Source organism: Ahaetulla prasina, chromosome 1, assembly GCF_028640845.1.
Source record: "Ahaetulla prasina isolate Xishuangbanna chromosome 1, ASM2864084v1, whole genome shotgun sequence".
In the NCBI taxonomy this organism is placed as follows: Eukaryota; Metazoa; Chordata; class Lepidosauria; order Squamata; family Colubridae; genus Ahaetulla; species Ahaetulla prasina.
This window is the reverse complement of record NC_080539.1, coordinates 373,653,521-373,676,067: the sequence shown is the minus strand read 5'-3', so window position 1 is coordinate 373,676,067 and position 22,547 is coordinate 373,653,521. Positions and strand designations below refer to the sequence as shown.

General features: G+C 44.6%; 1 protein-coding gene across 1 annotated transcript in view; it reads right to left on the bottom strand.

Moving 5' to 3' along the window:
- The window catches only part of TNFAIP8L1 (TNF alpha induced protein 8 like 1), a 37,699-nt gene extending 15,667 nt beyond the window's left edge, over positions 1-22,032 (bottom strand). Inside the window, exon 1 of the mRNA XM_058163648.1 lies at positions 21,395-22,032. The gene's annotated coding sequence lies outside the window, so the exon portion shown is untranslated. The remainder of the gene's footprint in view (positions 1-21,394) is intronic.
- Between the last annotated feature and the right edge of the window lie 515 nt (positions 22,033-22,547).

Below are 22,547 nucleotides of genomic sequence, written 5' to 3'. Positions count from 1 at the left end.
ATATCAATTAGTTTTTGAGTGAAGTTAGGAATTGCTATGTATTAGTTTAAGAAAGAAGGAATTGATAGTGTGATGGTGTGAAATGGAATATGTTTTATGTTATATTTTAGATTATGTTTGTTAGTTACAATACCCTGTATTCTGTTCTGGGAAGTCTCCGGGGAGGAGGGGGAAATGGGGGGAAGGGAAGACTATAAATTGATTGGTTGCCATTGTACAGGAATAATGGTAGAATTAAACAAGTTGGAATGGTGTAAAGTCGGGACTGCTCGGTCACCACTCCCGAAGGGAAAGGGTAAGGAAAGAGGAGTAAAGAAGGAAGAAAGTAGGTAGGCAGGTGGGTAGGTAGGAAAGAAGGGAGGGAGAAGAAAGGATAGGAGGAGGAGAAGAAGGAGAAGATAGAGGGTTAGAAACGATGGTAGTGAGAAGTGGGAAAGAGGAGGGGAAGTAGGAAAGCGAGGAGAAGGATGGTGGGGAAAGTTGAAGAAGGATGAGAAGGGAAGAAAGGATTAAGGGAGGGAGTGGCGGTCGAGCAGCCCTGATTGAGTATAATTTGAGTATAGGATTGATTGTTGGATAAGTGATTGTATTGTACACTGGTCAAATTGTGGGAATTATTATGAAAAATAAAAATTTTGCTCTAAAAAAATAAATAAACTGTCTCGCTTAGCAACATAAATTTTGGGCTCCGTTGGAGCCGTAAGTCAAGGATTGCCTGTACTCCGTTTTTCTTCCAGGTTCTGTGAGAGGCTTAAAGTCATCTGATGCTCAGAGTGGATTTGAATTCTCCAAATCAAAGTTTTTCAACCTTGGCATGTTTAAGAGGCTTCACTCAACCTGAATAGAGCTGGAAGGGACCTTGGAGGTCTTCCAGTCCAACCCCCTGCTCAAGTATAGGAGACCCTATACGCGTGATGGGGTGTTCTGTCTCCTTCCCCACTTCAGACCCACGAGCTGGCCTTCAGCCAGTGGATTCACGGCTCTTATCAGTCCTGGCAGAGAAATCGCAACTGCCTGCCAAAGTTAACTCACAGAGTAAGACTTTCAGCTCTTTTTGAAACGGATCAGCTAAACTTCGCTTCCCGTGGAGTGAGAGCAGTCCCAAAGCTCCTTATATATCCTGTGGGGTGGGGCTCCTGCCCCACCCTTCCTTTTGATGACGCCACCTGTCTAATCTTCTAAAGCGTGGGTCAAGCCAAGCTTGATTATTATTATCAGCTGGGTCTGAAGGCGTAGCCTGGGGAAGGGAGGAATCAGGGGATGACGGCCTCATTACATCCTCCGACTGGCCTGGTTCTGGCTCCTGGAGCCGAGCCAAAGGAATCGGTGCTCCCGAGGTAAGCCTTACCGGCCCTTCCCCCTCACTCTCGGAGTCACTTTCGGGCATGGGGCCAGGTTCGGGGGCTGGAGTCACAACATGGGGAACCTATGGCATGTGTGCCACAGGTGGCATGCGGAGCCATATCTCTGGGCACAGTCCCGTTGCCCTAGTTCAGCTCCTGATTTTTGGGCCTTCAGGGCTCACCGAAAGTTGGGAAAGGAGCCTCTGGGGCACCTCTGGGAATGGGGAAGGCAGTTTTCACCCTCCCCAGGTTCCAAAAAAGGCTCTGGAGGCTGGGTAGGGTGAAAAACAGGCCTACCGGGCCCACCGGGCCGTTGCGTGTCAAAAGCAGGGGAGTGTCACACACGGGGGGACAGGGTGCATTGAATTATGGGTGTGGGCATGCAAGCGACCCTCCCGTGCTCCTCCCCGCTTTTGGCACGCGATGGCAAAGCTGGCTGGGGAATTCTGGGAGTTGAAGTCCGCCAGGCTTAAAGTTGCCAAGGTTGGAGACCCCGGGTATAGGGCAGTGATGGCTAACCAGTCTCTTCTTAAATGATCGTAAGTCATTTTTTTTCCACTGCCAATTGTAACAGTCACTAAACGAACTGTGATAAGTTGAGGGCTACCTGTACTTGGTTATAGAGTGGGATTACTCTCATTTTACTCCTTTACTCTTTTCACTGGGTGGATGGGTAGGTGGGGGGGAAGGAATGTATCCAAATTTTAATCATGTGATCACAAGGGTGCTTCCATCAATCAATCAATCAATCAATCAATCAGAATAGAGCTGGAAGGGACCTCGGAGGTCTTCTAGTCCAGCCCCCCTGTTCAGGCAGGAGACCCTATCCCATTTCAGACAAGTGGCTTTCCAGTCTCTTCTTAAAATCCTCCAGTGATGGAGCACCCACAACTTCTGGTGGCAAGCTGTCCCGCTGGTTAATTGTCCTCACTGTTAAGAAGTTTCTCCTCAATTCCAGGTTGCTTCTCTCCTTTGATTAGTTTCCATCTGTTGCTTCTTGTCCTGCCTTTGGGTGCTTTGGAGAATAATTTGTCCCCGTTCCTCTTTGTGACAGCCCCTCAAATACAGCTATCATCCTTACGATTTATACTGATATTGTTTCCCGATTGCTTATTTGTAGCCTATGACTATCATTAAGTGTTGTATCATTAAGTGTTAAATTTTGTACCCTATGACTATCATTAAGTGTTGTAAGTGTTGTACCTTGATGAAGGTATCTTTTCTTTTATGTACACTGAGAGCATATGCACCGAAGACAAATTCCTTGTGTGTCCAATCACACTTGGCCAATAAAAAATTCTATTCTATTCTATTCTTGTTGTGCCTCGTCCTCCCTCCTCTCCTCAGCTGGGCCCCTCCCGCCTCTTCCCGGCCCTGCTATCAGATTCAGAGTCTGATAATGAAGAGGAACGGCCTGGCATGCCTCTAGCCCCCAGCCCTGGCACCATGCCCAGACTGAAAGTCAGAAATGAACAAATAAACCTCACTCCTACAGCGTGTGAGCAGGGAGCCAGCCACGTGCTAGAATTACCGGCAGCAGATTCAGAGGAAGGGAATTCACAGTGGACGGATCCCCGCTTCCGGAGATCTGAGAGGCGACGTCAGCAGAAGGAAGGGAGGGGCAGGCCTGGATAAGTGCTGAGTCATGGAGCCACACCCCACAGCCTATATAAAGGATCAGCTTGAGTCAAGCAACTTTGAGTCAAGCAAAGTCTCATCTGGTTTGCTGAAGTCACAACTTGGATTCCTGCCTGCCCTGAGAAATCTGAAAGGAATTTGGCAAAGCTGCAGAGGCTTCGTGGCCATGTTTGATACAGACTTCCTAGACCCGGTCGTCGGAGAGGGAGGGGGACACGACAATTCTATTCTATTCTATTCTATCTACGGGACCGCCTACTGTTACCTCATGCCTCCCACCGACCCGTACGCTCACACAGAGAGGGACTTCTCAGGGTGCCGTCCGCCAAACAATGTCGGCTGGCGGCCCCCAGGGGAAGATCCTTCTCTGTGGGGGCTCCTACTCTTTGGAATGAACTTCCCCCTGGTTTACGCCAAATATCTGACCTTCGGACCTTCCGCCGCGAATTGAAAACACATTTATTTATTCGCGCGGGGCTGGCTTAAATTTTGTTGGTTTTTTAAATTTATATTATGAATTTTAATGGGTTTTTAGAATTTTAAATGTTTTTAAAGTCTTAGGCCAATTGTGTAATAAGTTTTTTAATTTTTGTTTTAATTGTATATTGTATTGTTTGTTTTTATTTTGGCTGTACACCGCCCTGAGTCCTTCGGGAGAAGGGCAGTATAGAAATCTAATAAATAATAATATTAATATTAATATTAATATTAATATTAATATTAATAATAATAATAATAATAATAATAATAATAATAATAATAATAATAATAATATTCTATTCTATTCTATTCTATTCTATTCTATTCATGTCACCCCTAATTCTTCTTTTCTCTAGTCTAGCCAAACCCAAATCCTGCAACTGTTCATCGTATGTTTTAGTCTCCGGGCCTTTAATCATCTTAGTTGCTATTCTCTGCACTTTTTCTGTAAAAGTCTCAACATCTTTTTGGAGCGTGGGGACCAAAATCAGTGATGGGATTCAAATAATTTAACAACCGGTTCTCTGCCCTAATGACCAGCTGGGTAGGTGTGGCTCAGCGGTCATGTGACGGTGTGGGCGTGGCCAGCTCAACGTCACTCACGTCGATGGGTTCTTCGCCTTAGCTGTTACAATTGTAATAAGGGTTAAGCAGAGAGGCGGTTTCTGTAAGCAGGACAATAAAGATGAGGCTAGAAACGCCACCAGAATGTTACCTTCCCGCCTTCCTTATAGGATTAGCCCAGTGAAGTGGGAAAAAACAAAATAAGATTTCTTCCAACAACTGGTTCTACAGTTATTAAAAAGTTTAAAACTTTTAAAACTTTTTAAAAAGTTAACTTAAAAAGTTAACAACCAATGTTGGAGATGCGATTGTGAAGATGCTACTTATTACCATATATGGTGGACTTGTAAAAAAGTTAAAGCATTTTGGATTAAAGTATGGTGGATCATGCAGAATATTTTGAAAAAGAAGATTAAGTTTACTCCGCAGTTCTTTCTACTAGGAATAATTATGGACTACACAGCTATAGAGACTAAATTGATTTTGAACTTAATAACAGTCGCAAGACTTTTGATTGCTCAGTATTGGAAGAAAGAAGAATTACCTACAATCGAAGAATGGACACTCAAAGTATCAAATCTGGCAGAGATGACAAAAATCTCCGCTTACTTGAAAGACTATACACTAGAAAAATATATTTTAGAATGGAAAATGTGGATTGATTATATTTAAAATAAGTATCAGATAAAAAAAAATATTGAATAGCATATGAGTAAATTTAGGAAATATTTTGTATTAGATATATTTTTGAAGGAGAGGGGAATTGAGAGTGTGACTAAGTGTGGTGTGACTAGAGATTATAATTTAGGAATTATTTTGGATTATGATTGTTAGTTTTGATACCCTGCATTTTGTTCTGGGAAGTCGGGTGGGGGTGGGGGTAAGGGGAGGGAATTGGGGGGTTTGGTAGAGATGGAGTGATGGTTAATGTACAGGGATTATTGAAGAAATATAATTAATGTAGGATCGGGTCTGCATAGTTACCATTTTAGAACGGTGAGGAGGGAGAAAAGAGAGAGTAGGAGGTAGGAAAGAGAAGAGGAAGGAAGAGGAGTAGAAGAGGGAGAAGGAGTGTAGGGTGGAGGGAGGAGAGGATGTAGATAAGAGAAGGAGAGGAAGTCTGGAAAGTAAAAGAAGGTAGAAGAGGGAAGAGTGTTAAAAAGGGGGGTGGTGACTGGGCAAGCCCGACTAATTGTATATAACTGTACATTGGATGAATTATTTGATATGACTGTAAAAATAAAACTTTTTATGTAAAAAAAAAAAAAAAAAGTTAACAACCGGTTCTCCCGAATAGGTGCGAACCGGCTGAATCCCACCACTGACCAAAATTGATTGCAGTTATTCCAGGTGTGGCCTTACTAAGGCTTTATAAAACGGCACTAATCATAATTTTGATTCTATGCCTCTGTTTATACAACCAAGGATTGTATTGGCTTTTTTGGCTTTTCATTTGCAGCGTATGCTGGCTGGGGAATTCTGGGAACTGAAGTTCACGCATCTTAAACATTGCCAAGGTTGAGAAACACGGCTCAAAATAAACTTACACTTTCTAAATTAGGGAAAGATCCCGTTTTTGGCAGCTGCTTATACGAGGTGTCGTTTTGTCCCAAAATGGGGACATTAAGAAGAACCCTTGCCTATTCCCTCCCCCACACACACACAAACACACACCGGTCTCCTAGGAAGCTGCAAATCAAATGAACTGAAACAAAAATGTAAGATTAGACAATGAAAAATGGCAGCAACTCAAAAGAAGGAAGGTTTGTTTGGCATCAGTGAATTTTTATCCCAGTCTTCGCTCTCTGCTTTCTACCATGTCCCCAGAGGGTTAAGTCTACAAACATCCCCAAAACTGGAAAGTCACCACAAACCACATTTTTATTCTTGCCAGGTGTCAAATTTGATTCAAAGGCAGAAAGAAAGGCAGGAAGGGAGGGAGAGAGAGGGAGGGAGGGAGGGAGAGAGAGAGAGAGAGAGAGAGAGAGAGAGGGAGAGAGAGAGAATGAATTCTGATGGATTTTTTTTGGCAGCCCTATATTGCAAATTCCTCTTCTCTTTCTAAAGATTAACCACAACTTGTGTCTTGCTGTCAGCTTATCTTGTTGCTTTCCTCTCCCCCCCCAACTTCAAGAAAAACATTCTGGTAAAAAATGACATTTTAAGACCAACAGACCTGCTGCTCCGTTGGCGAGAACAATCACACCAATTTCAGTGCAACGAAGAACAATTAACGACAAACGCACGCCTAGCCAGAATTGAGAAGATGGCAAAATTGCCGCAAAGAAGCTGGAGAAACAGGGGATCACCGGGTTAGCCCCTGTAAGAAGTTCGCACAAAGCACGGTGTGACAAAGTAGCAACAATAGTGCATTGGAAGATCCACAAGAAATAATATGTGACAAACTGGTGGGACCATAAAATAGTGAAAATAATAGAAAAAGAAGTTCAAATGCTCTCAGACTTTAGAATTCAAACAGACAGGCATCTGCCCCCAGTCTTAAAGAGAAAGAGATAGGGAGAGGGAGGGAGGGAGGGGGGAGAGGTGATAGATAGACAGACAGACAGAGACAGACAGACAGACAGACAGACAGATGATAGATAGATAGATAGATAGATAGATAGATAGATAGATAGATAGATAGATAGATAGATAGACACACAGATGATAGATAGATAGATAGATAGATAGATAGATAGATAGATAGATAGATAGATAGATAGACAGACAGACAGATAGACACACAGATGATAGACAGATAGATAGATAGATAGTCAGACAGATGATAGATAGATAATAGATAGATAGATAGATAGTCAGACAGATGATAGATAGATAGATAGTCAGACAGATGATAGATAGATAATAGATAGATAGATAGTCAGACAGATGATAGATAGATAGATAGATAGTCAGACAGATGATAGATAGATAATAGATAGATAGATAGATAGATAGATAGATAGATAGATAGATAGATAATAGCAATAGCACTTACTTATATACTGTTGCACAGTGCTTTACAGTCCTCTCTAAGCATTTAGATAGATAGATAGATAGATAGATAGATAATAGATAGATAGATAGATAGATAGATAGATAGATAGATAGATAATAGCAATAGCACTAACTTATATACTCTTGCACAGTGCTTTACAGTCCTCTCTAAGCATTTAGATAGATAGATAGATAGATAGACAGATAGACAGACATGTGATAGATAGATATAGACAGATACAGATAGATAGATAGACAGACAGACAGATGATAGATAGATATTTAGATATATACAGATAAGATAGATGATAGATAGATAGATAGATAGATAGATAGATAATAGCAACAGCGCTGAGTCTTCGGAGAAGGGCGGTATAAAAATGTGAATAAATAAATAAATAAATAAATAAATCTGGGTCCTCATTTTACCGACCTCGGAAGGACGGATGGCTGAGTCCACCTTGAGCCCGTCAGGATCGAACTGCTGACAGAGGGCAGAATTAGGCTGCAATTCTGACCACCGCGCCACCAGGGCTTAGAGATCGCCTTTCAAGGAGAAGCCGACCTATGTTTTCAATTCCCGAGGGATGCGCGTGGTGGTCAGCCCGCGTTCCGTGAAACAGAAACCATGATCTGATGAGCTCACCCAGCTCAGCAAGGATCCAAACCCGCAGAGGGTTCCTCAAACCGGCAATCAACTTGACTCAGCATGGAATCCGTTCGATAATTACATGCTTAAAGACAAGCAAACAAACCCAATTCCCAGCACTCAGATGCTGCTCGGATCTGAACCACCCGATAATTATAGCGGTCTTGGTCAGACTACTTGGTCAGAATTCAGCCGGGTATCTAGGCTGCTTTCTTGCCAAAGCATCGACGCAACTCAGAACAACAGAGTTGGAAGGGACCTCAGAGGCCTTCTAGTCCAACCCCTTGCTCGACCAGGAGACCCTATGACATTTCAGACAAGTGGCTGTCAAGTCTCTTTTTGAACATCTTCAGCGATGGAGTAGCCACAGCTTCTGGTGGTCAATTGTCCTCACTGTTAGGAAATTTCTCCTTCATTCCAGGTTGCTTCTTCAGGTGATTGTGAGAATACGCTGACCCCTTCTTCTTTGGGGCAGCCCCTTAGTTATTGGAAGAAAGGAAAGGAAAGGAAAGGAAAGGAAAGGGGATTATCTATCTTTATCTGTCTGTCTGTCTATCTATCTATCTATCTATCTATCTATCTATCTATCTATCTATCCATCTCCCACTCTCTCTCTCTCTCTCCATCCATCCATCCATCCATCCATCCATCCATCCATCCATCCATCCATCCATCCATCCATCCATCCATCTATCTATCTATCTATCTATCTATCTATCTATCTATCTATCTATCTATCGCTCTGTCTCTCTCTCTCTCTTTATCTATCTCTACTCCATCTCTATCTAATCTACAGCTCTATCTATCTCAATTTATCTATCTCTATCTATCTATCTATCTATCTATCTAATCTACCTATATCTATCTATCTATCTATCTATCTATCTATCTATCTATCTATCTATCTATCTATCTATAGCTATCTCTATCTCTATTTATCTATTTCTATCTCTATCTCTCTCTCTATCTAATCTACCTACCTATCGATCTATATCTGTCTGTCTGTCTGTCTGTCTCTGTCTATCTATCTATCTATCTATCTATCTATCTATCTATCTATCTATCTATCTATCTATCTATCTATCTATCTATTGATCTATCGATCTATCTATTTCTCTCTCTCTCTCTCTAATCTACCTATCTCTATCAACCAATTGATCAATCTATCATCTCTATGTATCTCTCTCTCTCTCTCTCTCTCTTTCTCTATCTAATCTACCTCTCTATCGATCAATCGATCAATCTATCATCTCTGTCTCTCTGTCTCTCTCTCTATTTCTCTCTCTCTCTTTCTTTCTCTCACTAGCTATCTCTAGCTATCTCTACCTACCTACCTACCGTATATACTCGAATATAAGCCGATCCGAGTATAAGCCGAGGTCCCCAATTTTACCCCAAAAACTGGGGTAAACTGACTCAGTATCGAGGTGGACACACCTTGAAACCTCCTCCCTCAGCTGAGAAGGCTGGCGGCCCCCGCCCGCCTCTCACTGCACCGCAGGGCTTCCTCGCGCTCCGGTAAAATGTGAAAAAGAAAACAAAACTCGAGTATAAGCCGTATATACTGAGTATAAGCCGAGGCTTAAAAAACAAAACTCGAGTATAAGCCGTATAGACCCGAGTATAAGCCGAGGGGACGTTTTTCAGCACAAAAAACGTGCTGAAAAACTCGGCTTATACTCGAGTATATACGGTACATCTTCTCCCTATCTACAATTTCTCTCTCTCTCCCTCCCCCCTCTCTCTCCCCTCCCTCTCCTCCCTCTCTCTTTCTCTGTGTAGCATTGGACAGCTGAACCTTTAGCAAAGACCCGCAAATCTGTTTTGTTCTTTCTCTTCCTTCCATCCCATCTCCTCGCCTCCCTTTCCCTAATTCCACCCTTGTGAGTTTTGCACATCGATTGCTTTCTCCAAGTTTTTGCAAAACAATCTCTTTACCGCCCCCCCCCCTCTGGTCCCTGGGAAACCTAAACCCTGCAGCATGGCCCCAGCGACGGAATGAATTTTTCATGGAGGCTTAGAAAAAAAAGCCTCTTAATAATTTACAGGCCAGCCTGGGGGAGGAAGAAGAGAACTCGGAGGGGTCCGAAAGCAATTTATAGGGTAGCGTTTTCCAATCTTGGCGAGGGGAAGAATGGGTGGACTTCAACGCCCAGAATTCCCCAGCCAGCCATGCATAGCTGGCTGGGGAATTCTGGGTGTTGGAAGTCCACCCATTCTTCCCCTCGCCAAGGTAGAAAAAACACTGTTTTAAGGTTGAGGAAGCTTCACAACTTGATCTGAAATTCTGTTAACTTTTCTACTGGGTTGCGGTGTCCGAAATTTATTAAACAAATTGTTCATTAAATTTACATGCCACCTGTGTCACTTGCTGGAGTGACTCTTGGCAGCTTAAAATTATACACACATATACAAAAAAAATCCATCCATACAAAAGCATTAGAATTAAACGTCATTTATCGCAGGGGTGAAATGTTCCCGGTTCAAACCGGATCGCCCGATCCGGTAGCGATGGCAATGGGTGGTTTGGAGAACTGGTAGCAAAAATCCCTGCCGCCTCCATGCCCAGCTGAGGCGTGCGATCATCAGAGTTTTTTTTTTTAACTTTTAAAAGCATTTTTTTTCTTCAGCCAAAAAAATGCTTTTAAAAGTAAAACAACAACACCAGCAATCTCTGATGATCACGCAGCTCAGCTGGGATCACCAGAACCCTTTAAAAGCATTTTTTCTACAACCTCTTCGGCCGAAGAGGTTGTAGAAAAAATGCTTTTAAAAGGCTCCTCTGACGATCCCAGCTGAGTTGCCTGATCGTCCGAGGCTTTTTTTCTTTTAAAGGCAAAAAAAAAATGCTTTTAAAAGAAAAGAAAAACCTCTGATGATCAGGCAACTCAGCTGGGATCGACACAGACTTTCAAAAGCATTTTTTACAACTTCTTCGGCTGAAGAGGTTGTAGAAAAAATGCTTTTAAAAGGGAAAAAAAAAAGCTGGCCATGCCCATCCAGTCACATTACCCCCCCCCACTAAGCCACACCCACAGAATCAGTAGTAACAAATTTTACATTTCACCAATGGCTTATCGTTCATTTATTAAATTTATTGCATCCGAATCTCAGGGGAGGAGCCAGACCATAGCGGGCGGATCCGTAGCCAAACATGTTTGCCATTAGCTCCTCCCCATCTTTACAAAGCTCCTCCCCCCATCTCACAGACCTTTTACTCACCTAGCAGGGTGGGTGGGTTATGAGACCATTGGAGTGGGAGGGGCTCTAACAATAAAGAACTGTTCATTGGCCAGGCCACGCCTCCTCATTCACCAGGCTCCACCCCTTATTCCACAAGCTTCTCTCCTGGGGGTCTCTTAGCTTATTCTCTCCCCACATCCTCCAAAAAATGGATATTTAATAAAAGTCCCCAATTGGAGGATTTTCACCCCCATCCTCCAAAAATTGGATATTTAATAAAAGTCCCCAAATGGAAGATTTTCACCGCCATCCATCATTACGGGAAGATTTTACTCTTATCCAGAAGTTGGATAAATTACATTCAATAAATTAAATGAAAATTGCATTTAATAAATGAAAGAACAGAAGTGACCTCTAGGGCGGGAAGAACAGCTGGTGCTTTTTCCCAGTGACTTTCAATTCCAACTTGAACTCCAACCAGTCCCAGCCAGCAGGGCCAAGTTTGTGGGATTTATGGGTATTGTAGTCTGAAACTTCTGGAAGTGGCCTGCGCTAGGTTTTTCTGCTGCTCAAAAAGAGAATGCAAATCTCATTCAGCCTGGGCTCTTCTTCTTTCGGTTATTAAGTTTCACGGAGAAGAGAGAGATCGCTTGCTCTCCCTCTTGATGATAAAAAAAAAAAAAGCCTCCAGAATCAGGAGCAGTCTACCTCTGGGAGAGCAAAGGGGAACATGGGCTTCAAGGCCTCCTTATCTAAGGTTCTGATCACTGTCCGAAGCAGGAATTACTGGCCGGTTGGACTGTTCAGCTGGGGTCCAGAAAGAAAGTAGTAATATTCATTCATTTGTCCGTCCATCCATCCATCCATCCATCATCTGTCTGTCTATCTATCTATCTATCTATCTATCTATCTATCTATCTATCTATCTATCTATCTATCTATCCATCCATCCATCCATCCATCATCTTTAATCTATCTATCTATCTATCTATCTATCTATCTATCTATCTATCTATCTATCTATCTATCTATCTATCTATCTACCTACCTACCTACCTACCTACCTACCTACCTACCTACCTACCTACCTATCATTTATCTATAATTATCATTCTATCTATCTATCTATCTATCTATCTATCTATCTATCTATCTATCTATCTATCTATCTATCTATCTATCTATCTATCTATCTATCTATCTATCAGGGTGCCGTCAGCTAGGCAGTGTCGTCTGGCGACGCCCAGGGGAAGGGCCTTCTCTGTGGGGGCTCCCGCCCTCTGGAACGAACTCCCCCCAGGACTCCGTCAACTTCCAGATCTTCGAACCTTCCGTCGCGAGCTCAAGACTCATTTATTCATCTGTGCAGGACTGGCTTAGATTTTTAAATTTAGAGGGGTTTTAAATTGATTTTAATATTTATATTTTTATTTTTATTAATTGGTATTATTAATTATTGGCATTAGAATAAGTCTTTTAATGATTATTTTAATTTGTATATTGATGTTTTTATATGCCTGTAAACCGCCCTGAGTCCTTTGGGAGATAGGGTGGTATATAAGTTTAAATAATAAATAAATAAATAAATAAATATCTATCATCTTTAATCTCTCTCTCTCTCTCTCTCTCTCTCCCTACCTACCTACCTACCTACCTACCTACCTACCTACCTACCTACCTACCTACCTATTATTTATCTATAATCTATCATTCTATCTATCTATTCTGTCTATCTACAATAGCTATCTATTACTGCCTATCTATCTGTCTGCCTTTCTCTATATTATCTATCTGTCTGTCTATCATCTGTCTGTCTGTCTGTCTGTCTTATATTATCTATCTCTCATCTATCTATCTATCTATCTATCTATCTATCTATCTATCTATCTATCTATCTATCATCTATCTATCTATCTATCTATCTATCTATCTATCTATCTATCTATCTATCTATCTATCTTCTATCTATCTATCTATCTATCTATCTATCTATCTATCTATCTTCTATCTATCTATCTATCTATCTATCTATCTATCTATCTATCTATCTATCTATCTATTTGTCATCCACCCACCCACCCATCCGTCTGTCCATCCATTACGATTCTTTCGCATTCATTTAGTAAGTTCTACAGGTAGTCCTTGACTTACGACCCCAATTGAACCCAAAATTTCTGCTGGCTACGGGAGTCTGTTGTTAGATCTGAGTTGGGACTCATTTTACGACGTTTCTGGCCACCACAGTCGAACGAACGGCTGCCGTCGTTACCTTAGTCATGCAGCTGTTAAGCGAACCTGGTTTCTCCCACAGACTTTGCTGGCCAGAAGGTCGCAAAATGGGGTTACCTGGCACCTCCCTCCCCCCCACCAGCCACAGTCATAAGTGTGAAAAACAGTCGGAAGTCCCTTCTCCTCAGAACCGCCGGAACGTCCAAGAATCGCTGCACGAACGGTCGTAAGTCCAGGACTTCCTTCCGACGATCCTTCTGCCTCGATTCATTTTATTTATTTATTTATTTATTTTATTTATTTATTTGATTTTTATACCGCCCTTCTCCCGAAGGACTCAGGGCGGTGTACAGGCAGAATAAAACCAACAAAGAACAATATACAAAGTTAAAATATCAATTTCGCGTGAGTGACCGTGCATAAGGCATCCCGATCAAGGAAGGGGCGCAACTGCCGAACCAGGCGAACCTGGTGGAAGGCCCTCCTGGAGACGGCCGTCAAATGGTCTTCAAACGACATTTTCATTAACTTCTAATTATTGTTCGCTTGTGTTTGTTATATATATATACATATATATCACTCTTCATCTTTTTAATTGCGGCTCTATGGAACGGCACGCCTAAAAAAATTATACGAGCACCCTAAAACGCCGTGTGGGCAAACTTTTGATTTTTCTCCTCCACCCTTATTTGCAAGGGTGGAGATGCCAGGTGGTTTTGCCGGTTGTGGTTGTGTGTCCGGTCGCAACTTCTCCGAAGCCGGATTCCACCTAACTAGGAATTTGTCCTCAGGGGAGGGGAGGGGAACCAGAGTTGGGTTTCAGATTATCTTACTACCGGTTCGCCGTGCGCGTGCATGCCCAGTTTGTGTGCATGCCTGCCTTTCGCACATGTGCTTGGCCTTCCGCGCATGCGGCTGGCCTCAAAAATGTGCCTAATCTGATTTCTGCTACCGGTTCGAGCGAACCGGTCCGAACCAGGCTCAATACTATCTGTGGGGGGAAACGCAAAAAATCTCCCCTCCGCAGTCTAGTAAGACCATCCTTGGAGTGCAGGTAGTCTTCTGTTTACGGCCACAATAATGTACATTGCTGAGCGAGACATTTGTTAAGGGAGTTTTGCCCCACCGTACGACCTTTTCTTGCCGCCGTTGCTAAGCGAATCACCGCCCTTGTGAAGCTCGTAACAACGTGGTTCAACGCATCCGGCTTCCCCGTGAACTTCGCGGATCGGAAGTTCGCAAAAGGGGTTCACGGGGCTACAGCTGTCATAAGTCCATGCCAGTTTCCAAGCGTCTGAATTTTGATCACGTGACCACCACCCCCGGGATGTTAAGTGAATCACTGCAGTTGTAAGTGAGGAAAACAGCTGTTAAATGAATCTGGCTTTCCCGTTGACTTTGCTTGTCAGAAGGTCGCAAAAGGGGATCACGGGCTACAGCTGTCATAAGTCCATGCCAGTTTCCAAGCGTCTGAATTTTGATCACGTGACCACCACCCCCGGGATGTTAAGTGAATCACTGCAGTTGTAAGTGAGGAAAACAGCTGTTAAATGAATCTGGCTTTCCCGTTGACTTTGCTTGTCAGAAGGTCGCAAAAGGGGATCACATGACCCTCCCCAAGAACTGTAAGGATCATAAATATGGACTACAGGGAGTCCTTGACTTACAACGGCTCATTTAGTGACCGTTCGGATTTACCACATCCCTGAAAGAAGTGACTTACGACCGTTTTCCACGCTTATGACCGTCGCTGCATCCCTCGTGGTCGCGCGATCAAAATTCAGGCGCTTGGCAACTGACTCGTATTTATGACGGTCACAGCGTCCTGGGGTCATGTGATCAACTTTTGCGACCATCTGACAAGCCAAGTTTGCAGGGGAGTAAGCTTCACTTAACAACCGCGTTACTCATTTAGCAAGCGCAGTGCTTCACTTATGGACGGTGGCAAGAAAGGTCACAGAATGGGGCACAACTCACCAAATGGTTCACCTAGCAACAGAAATTTGGTCATACGTTGAGGACTACCTGTGATTGCCAAGCGTCTAAATTTTGACCACCTGATCATGGAAATGCGGCAACCGTCATAAGTGTGAACAACGGTTGCAGTCCCTCCCCCCTCCTGTGCTGCTGTAGCTTTGAAGGGTCACTAAACAGAACAGTCGTAAGTCAAGAACCGCCAAGCTAAGCGAGACGTTTGCTCAGCGAACCTTTTCCCATTTTACGACCTTCCTTGCCGCCGTTGTTAAGCAAAGCGCTGCCGCTTTTAAGTTAGTCACACGTTCGTTAAGTGAATCGCGTGTTCCCCCCCCTCCCATTGACTTTGCTCATCGGAAGGGCCCCAAAAGGGGATCACGTGACCCGTCGTGACGCTGCGACCGTCATAAATATGGGTCAATTGCCAAGTGGCCGAATTTTGATCATGGGAATGCTTCAACGATCGTAAACAGTCGTGGCCCCTTTCTTTTCAGTGCCGTTCTAATTTTGAACGGTCACTAAACGAACCGCTGTAAGTCAAGGACTATCTGCATTTGCGTCGAGGGACGCATAATTGGGGAGGCGGTGGCTCAGGGGCTAAGACGCTGAGCTTGTCGATCGAAAGATCGGCAGTTCAGCGGTTCAAATCCCGAGTGCTGCCGTGTAACGGGGTGAGCTCCCGTGACTTGTCCCAGCTTCTGCCAACCTAGCAGTTCGAAAGCAGGTAAAAAAAATGCAAGTAGAAAAATAGGGACCACCTTTGGTGGGAAGGGAACAGCGTTCCGTGCGCCTTTGGCGTTGAGTCATGCCGGTCACATGACCACGGAGACGTCTTCGGGCAGCGCTGGTTCTTTGGCTTTGAAACGGAGATGCGCACCGCCCCCTAGAGTCAGGAACGACTAGCACGTATGTGCGAGGGGGACCTTTACCTACGCATAATTAGCCCCTGAGCAACCCTCATTGTGGCTAAAACACCACCGGGCTGCCCATGGCAGCTAAGCCCCTCCACCCCTCTAATCTGCGGAGACCCTAAGAGCATTCTGCCTCTCAGGCAGTTCTTGACTTACGACCACAACGGAGGCTAAAATTTCCACGGCTACGCAAGACAGTTAGCGAGTTGCTCGATGTACGACCACAACTGAACCCAACGTGTCCTAAGCCAGACGGTGGTTAAGCCTCATTTTACGACCCATCCTGCCGCCGTCGTTAAGCGAATCACCGCTGTCGTGAAGCTCGTAACCCGGTTGTTAAATGAATCTGGCTTCCCTCCCACCCCCCTCGTGGATTTTGCTGATCAGAAGGTCACCAAAGGGGGTTCGCGCAACCCCGGGCACAATATGAGTCAGTTGCTAAGCGGATGAATTTCAATCGAGGGGAAGCTTCAACCGTTGTTGGTCAGAAAAATGGTCGTAAGTTGCTTTTTTCCAGTGCCGTGGTCGCTTCAGATGGTCACTAAACGGTTGCAAGCCGCCTCACTTTATGACCTGACTTGTCACCACGATCATGTGACGAAAATATAGGTGCTCTGGCATTAGTTACCTTCCCCGGGGCCACTTCATTTGCAAACTTCCCAGCCGGCTTCCGTAGAGCAAAATCAATTGGGCAAACCAACAGGGAAGGTCTCAAGTCACGGTAACACGATGTCTCGCTTAACGACAAACTGTCCCCATGGCGGCCGTAAGTCAAGGACAACCCGTCATGGATTTGGAACTGCCCGACTCGCGCCTTCAGAAAGAAAGGGAGAATGACCGTAGGCGCAGCCTGGTGGCTTTTTCCAGTAAATATTTGGCAACGTGTGATGATCCTGAGCCAGCTCTGCGCAGCAGCAGCCAAAAAAGCCAACACAGTTCTGGGCTGCATCAACAGAGGGATAGAATCAAGATCACGTGAAGTGTTAATACCACTTTATAAGGCCTTGGTAAGGCCACACGTGGAATATTGCATTCAATTTTGGTTGCCACGATGTAAAAAAGATGCTGAGACTCTAGAAAGAGTGCAGAGAAGAGCAACCAGGATGATTAGGGGACTGGAGGCTAAAACATATGAAGAACGGTTGCAGGAACTGGGTATGTCTAGTTTAATAAAAAGAAGGACTAGGGGAGACATGATAGCTATGTTCCAATATCTCAGGGGCTGCCACAAAGAAGAGGGAGTCAAACTATTCTCCAAAGCACCTGAGGGTAGAACAAGAAGCAATGGGTGGAAACTGATCAAGGAAAGAAGCAACTTAGAACTAAGGAGAAATTTCCTGACAGTTAGAACAATTAATAAGTGGAACGACTTGCCTCCAGAACTTGTGAATGCTCCAACATTGGAAGTTTTTAAGAAGATGCTGGATAACCATTTGTCTGAAATGGTGTAGGGTTTCCTGCCTGGGCAGGGGGTTGGACTAGAAGACCTCCAAGGTCCCTTCCAACTCTGTTATTATTATTATTATTAAAATCACAGGAAGTCTTAGCACCGCTTTATAAAGCCTTAAGAAGGCCACACCTGGAATGCCGCCTCCAGTTTTGGTCCCCACCTGACAAAAACAATATTGAGACTTTGGAAAAAGTGCAAAGAAGAGCAACGAAGACGATTAAAGGCGTGGAGATACTAACATATGGAGAACGGTTGCAGGATTTGGGTTTGCCCGGTCTAGAGAAAGGAAGGACTGGGGCGGGGTGGGTGGGGGTGACATGATAGCGGTCTTCCAATATTTGAGGGGCTGCCACAAAGAGGAGAGGGGTGAATTTATTTTCCAAAGCAAAGGGGAACTGGATTGGATGGCCATTTGTCTGACATGGTACAGGGTCTCCTGCTTGAGCAGCGGGTTGGACTAGAAGACCTCCGAGGTCCCTTCTGGGTCTATTCTAATCGATTGATTGATTGACATGATACCAGTGTTCTAGTCTTTGAGAGGCTGCCACGAAGAGAAGGGGGGGGGTCAATTTATTTTCCAAAGCACCTGAAGCCAGGACAAGAAACAACGGATGGAAACTAATCAAGGAGAGGAGCAACCTGGAATTAAGGAGAAATTTCCTAACAGTGAGGACAATTAACCAGTGGAACAGCTTGCCACCGGAAGCTGTGGGTACTTCATCACTGGAGGTTTTTAAGGAAAGACTGGACAGCCGTTTGTCTGGAATGGAATAGGATCCCCCCCTTGAGCAGGGGGTTGGACTAGAAGATCTTCAAGATCCCTTCCACTCTGTTGTTCTATTCTGTTAGGAAATGATTAAGGGCCTGGAGACTAAAACATATGAAGAACATTTGCAGGAATTGGGAATGGCTAATCTAGAGAAAAGAAGGATTCGGGGTGACATTTATTTTTTATTTATTTTATTTATTTTGTCACAACAATATATATAGGTATCATACAAAAAGATTATATAGTATATTTATTTATTTATTTATTTATTTATTTATTTATTTATTTATTTATTTATTTATTTATTTATTGTATTTTTATACCGCCCTACCTCCCTAGGGACTCAGGGCGGTTCACAGCCAGATAAAAATATACATATAAATACAAAATAAAACGTCCATTAAAAAACTTATTACAGATGGCCGAATAATTAAAAATGACAATACAAATAATAAAATCCCCATTAAAACCAATTCGAATTTAAAATCTAGTCCAGTCCTGCGCAAATAAATAGATGTGTCTTAAGCTCGCGGTGAAAGGTTCGAAGGTCAGGAAGTTGGCGGAGTCCTGGGGGAAGTTCGTTCCAGAGGGTGGGGACCCCCACATATAAACACATATATGGGTAAATATAAGGAGGTATAAGCATATATATAGGAAGAAGAAAAGAAAAACAATAGGACAGGAACGGTAGGCACGTTTGTGCGCTTATGCACGCCCCTTATGGTCCTCTTAGGAATGGGGTGAGGTCAATAGTAGAAAGTTTTTGGTTAAAGCTTTTAGGATTATGGGAAGAGACCACAGAGTCAGGTAAAGTATTCCAAGCACTGATGATTCTGTTACAGAAGTCATATTTTCTGCAATCTAGATTAAAGCGGTTGACATTAAGTTTAAATCTATTGGTTGCTCTAGTATTATTGTAATTAAAGCTGAAGTAGTCTTTAACATGATAGCAGCCTTGCAGCATTTGAGGGGCTGCCCCAAAGAAGAGGAAGACAAATTATTCTCCAAAGCACCCGAAGGCAGGATAAGAAGCAATGGATGGAAACTAATCAAGGAGAGGAGCAATCTGGAATTCAGGAGAAACTTCCTAACAGTGAGGACAATTAACCAGCGGAACAGCTTGCCACCGGAAGCTGTGGGTACTCCGTCACTAGAGGTTTTTAAGGAAAGACCGGACAGCCGTTTGTCTGGAATGGAATAGGATCTCCTCCTTGAGCAGGGGGCTGGACTAGAAGACCTCAGAGGTTCCCTTCCAGCTCTGTTCTGACTGATTGTGGTTCGTTGGAACAGCCCCCTCGTCTTTCCAGGCTGCGAGAGAATTCATATCCAAAGGGCGTCTACTTTTGATCCGTGACCCTCCGTTCCAAGAATTTGGTGCGTGTTTTAACAAGTTTTAATCCTGCTGCGGTTTTATTGTTTTGCTGATATTCTTTCTCTCCGTTTCCCGCTTGGAGAAAAACTCCAAGCGGTTTTTTTCCTGACAACATACGTTGCAAAGAAGATTTTGACCGAGGTTGTTGGTTCCCATCCGAAAGATTCAACTACGGTTCCCATTTCTTGCTGGGGATGAGGGGTCTGGACATCCATGCAGTCGAAGGTCGGGGGCAGAGGGAGGAGGAAGAGTGAGGCTGGCGAAAGGACCATTAATCAGGACTCTCAAACGATGCACACTTACGGCAGTTCGTTTAGGGACCGTTCGAGGTGGCTCAGTGGCTAAGACATTGAGCTCTGTCGGTCAGAAAAGGTCGGCAGTTCGGCGGTTCGAACCCTTAGTACAGGCTTCCTGCGTGGGCAGGGGGTTGGACTAGATGACCGCTAAGGTCCCTTCCAACGCTGTTACTGTTATTATTATATAAGTCAAATAACTGGAAAAAAAAGTGACTTATGACCGTTTTTCACACCTACGACCGTTGCAGAATCCCCGCAGTCACGTGATCAAAATTCGGACGCTTGGCTGACTCATATTTATGACGGCCACAGCATCCTGCGGGGCACGTGACCCTCTTTTGCGACCTTCTGACTTGGCAAGTCCACGGGAAAGCCGGATTCACATAACAACCATGCGAATAACTTATCAACGGCAGTGAGTCGCTTAACAACGGTGGCAAGGTAGGTCGTATAGCGGGGGGGGAAATTCACTTAACCAAGGTCTCGCTTAACAACAGAAACGTTGGGCTCCCTGGTGGTCGTAAAGCGAGGACTAGGTGTATTCACAAGTCCTTGATTTTGTTCCAAGATTTTTATCCCTCCTTCCTGAGAACAGCTGAAGCCAAATGCACTTCAGGTGGTCCTCGACTTACGACCACGCCTGGAACCTGAATTTCTGTTGCTAAATAAGCAGTTTTCACCCATTTTGGCCACCTTTTTGCCATGGTTGTTAAGTGAATCTCTGGGGTTGTTAAGTGAACCATATGGTCGTTAAGTGAATTTGGCATCCAACGTTGGCTTGGCTTATTGGAAACCGGCTGGGGAGGTTGCGAATGACAATCCTCTCACTCTGGAACGCTGTAGCCGTCATAAATACAGCTAGTCCTCGACTTACAATAGTTCGCTTAGTGACCGTTCGAAACGGCACTGAAAAAAGTGACTTAGGACCGTTTTTCCCATTTATGACCGTTGCAACCGCCCCGTGGTTACATGATCAAAATTCAGATCCTTGGTCACCGACTCACATTTACGACGGTCGTCTCGTCCCGGGGGTCCCACATACCCCCTTTTTGCGACCTTCTGACGAGCCACGTCAATAGGGCAAGCCAGATTCACTTAACAACCGTGTCCCTAACTTAACATTGGCAGTGATTCACTTAACAAGCACGGCAAGAACAGTCGTAAGATGGGACAAAACTCACTTAACAGCAGTCTCCCTTAGCGACCTATAAACGACCAGTAAGCCAGAGGGAAACAAACACACCGGTGGCATCATTCGCAGGGGCAAAACACACCGAACAACGGTCTTGCTTAAGGACAGAAATTAGTGGTCGGTAAATCCGAGACTACATTATTATTATCTTTGGCGAAGATCGAAAAGTTCAAAAGCCTTGTTTGCCAGAAATCTCTCCTTGGATCAACCCGGCATGCAGAACCCAGGAACCCGGGGGTGGGGGATGGGGTGGGGGAGATCAGCACCCCGTTAAAAATGGGGTTTGGCTTGGGTTCACCCCCCAAAAGCTACCCTGCCCGCTCTCCTTCCCTTCCAGCCTTCCTTACCTGCTTTTCTGCATTCAGACGGAGCCGATCGCGGGAGGCTTCCTTCCTTTAGAGACGCTCCGGATCTGGCGGAACCCTTCGCAAAATCCGTGCAAAGGATCTAAGGATCTTTCGGAAGCCTTGCTTGATTTTGCCCAAGTTGGCTGGGGTGGATCAAGGGATCCTTTGCGTTTCTCCTACTTCTCCTTCCTTTCCTTTCCTTTCCTTTCCTACTTTCTTTCCTTCTCTTTCTTCCCTTCTTTTCGTTCCTTCCCTTTTCTACTTTTTTCCTTCCCTTCTCTTTCTTTCTTTCTTTCCTTTCCTTCTTCCTTCTTTCCTATTCTTTCCTCCTTCCCTTTTCTACTCTCTTCCCTTTTCTTTCTTCCCTTCCCTTCTTCCCTTCCCTTCCCTTTCCCACTTTCTTCCTTTCCTTCTCGTTCTTCCTTTCTTCTCGTTCCGTGGTTCTCGCGGCTGGCCGCTTCTCGGACGGGAAAACCACACCGTCGCTTCGGTCCAAAGTTGAAACCCGATGCTCTCGCAACGCTCTCGGGGTGTGTGTGTGCGTCCGCGCACACAAAAACACACACACACACACACAAAGACACACACCCGCCCACCGAGCCAGACACTCGCAACAGCCCGATTCAAACTCAAGGCGAAGTTTAGCTGCGGGGGGGGGGGGGAGAGAGAGAAGAAGAGGTGAGTGACAGGCAGAGGTGGCCAACCCCTGGGGAAGGGCTGCCTATGAACCAACCAATGGGGAGCTGCCGAAGTGGGAGGGATTTAAACGGGGGGGGGAGGGGGAAAGAAAGAAAAAGGGAAAGTCGCCCCCCACCCAGGAACGGCTCCCGCCCTGTCTAGCCCCTCCGGACCCCCACGATCCAGTAAAGGAAGATGCCTCCCACGCGTGTCCCACCAAACCCCCACCCACCCACCCACCAGACAGCCGCCAAGGGGGTCGTGTAAGCTGTTTGAGAGCCGGAGGACCAGGTCCCATGGTTCCCATCCAGCGGGGATGGCCCAGGGAGGGAAGGGCGCAGCTGGCTTTCGTTTTTCGTTGTTCGGCTTTTTGTGTGTTTATTTTGTTTGTTTGTTTGAATAAAAGAAACCGAAATGGTAACAATGAATCGGTTTCTAGTTTTCTTCTGGTGGATGAAATCCAATTTTTTTTTTA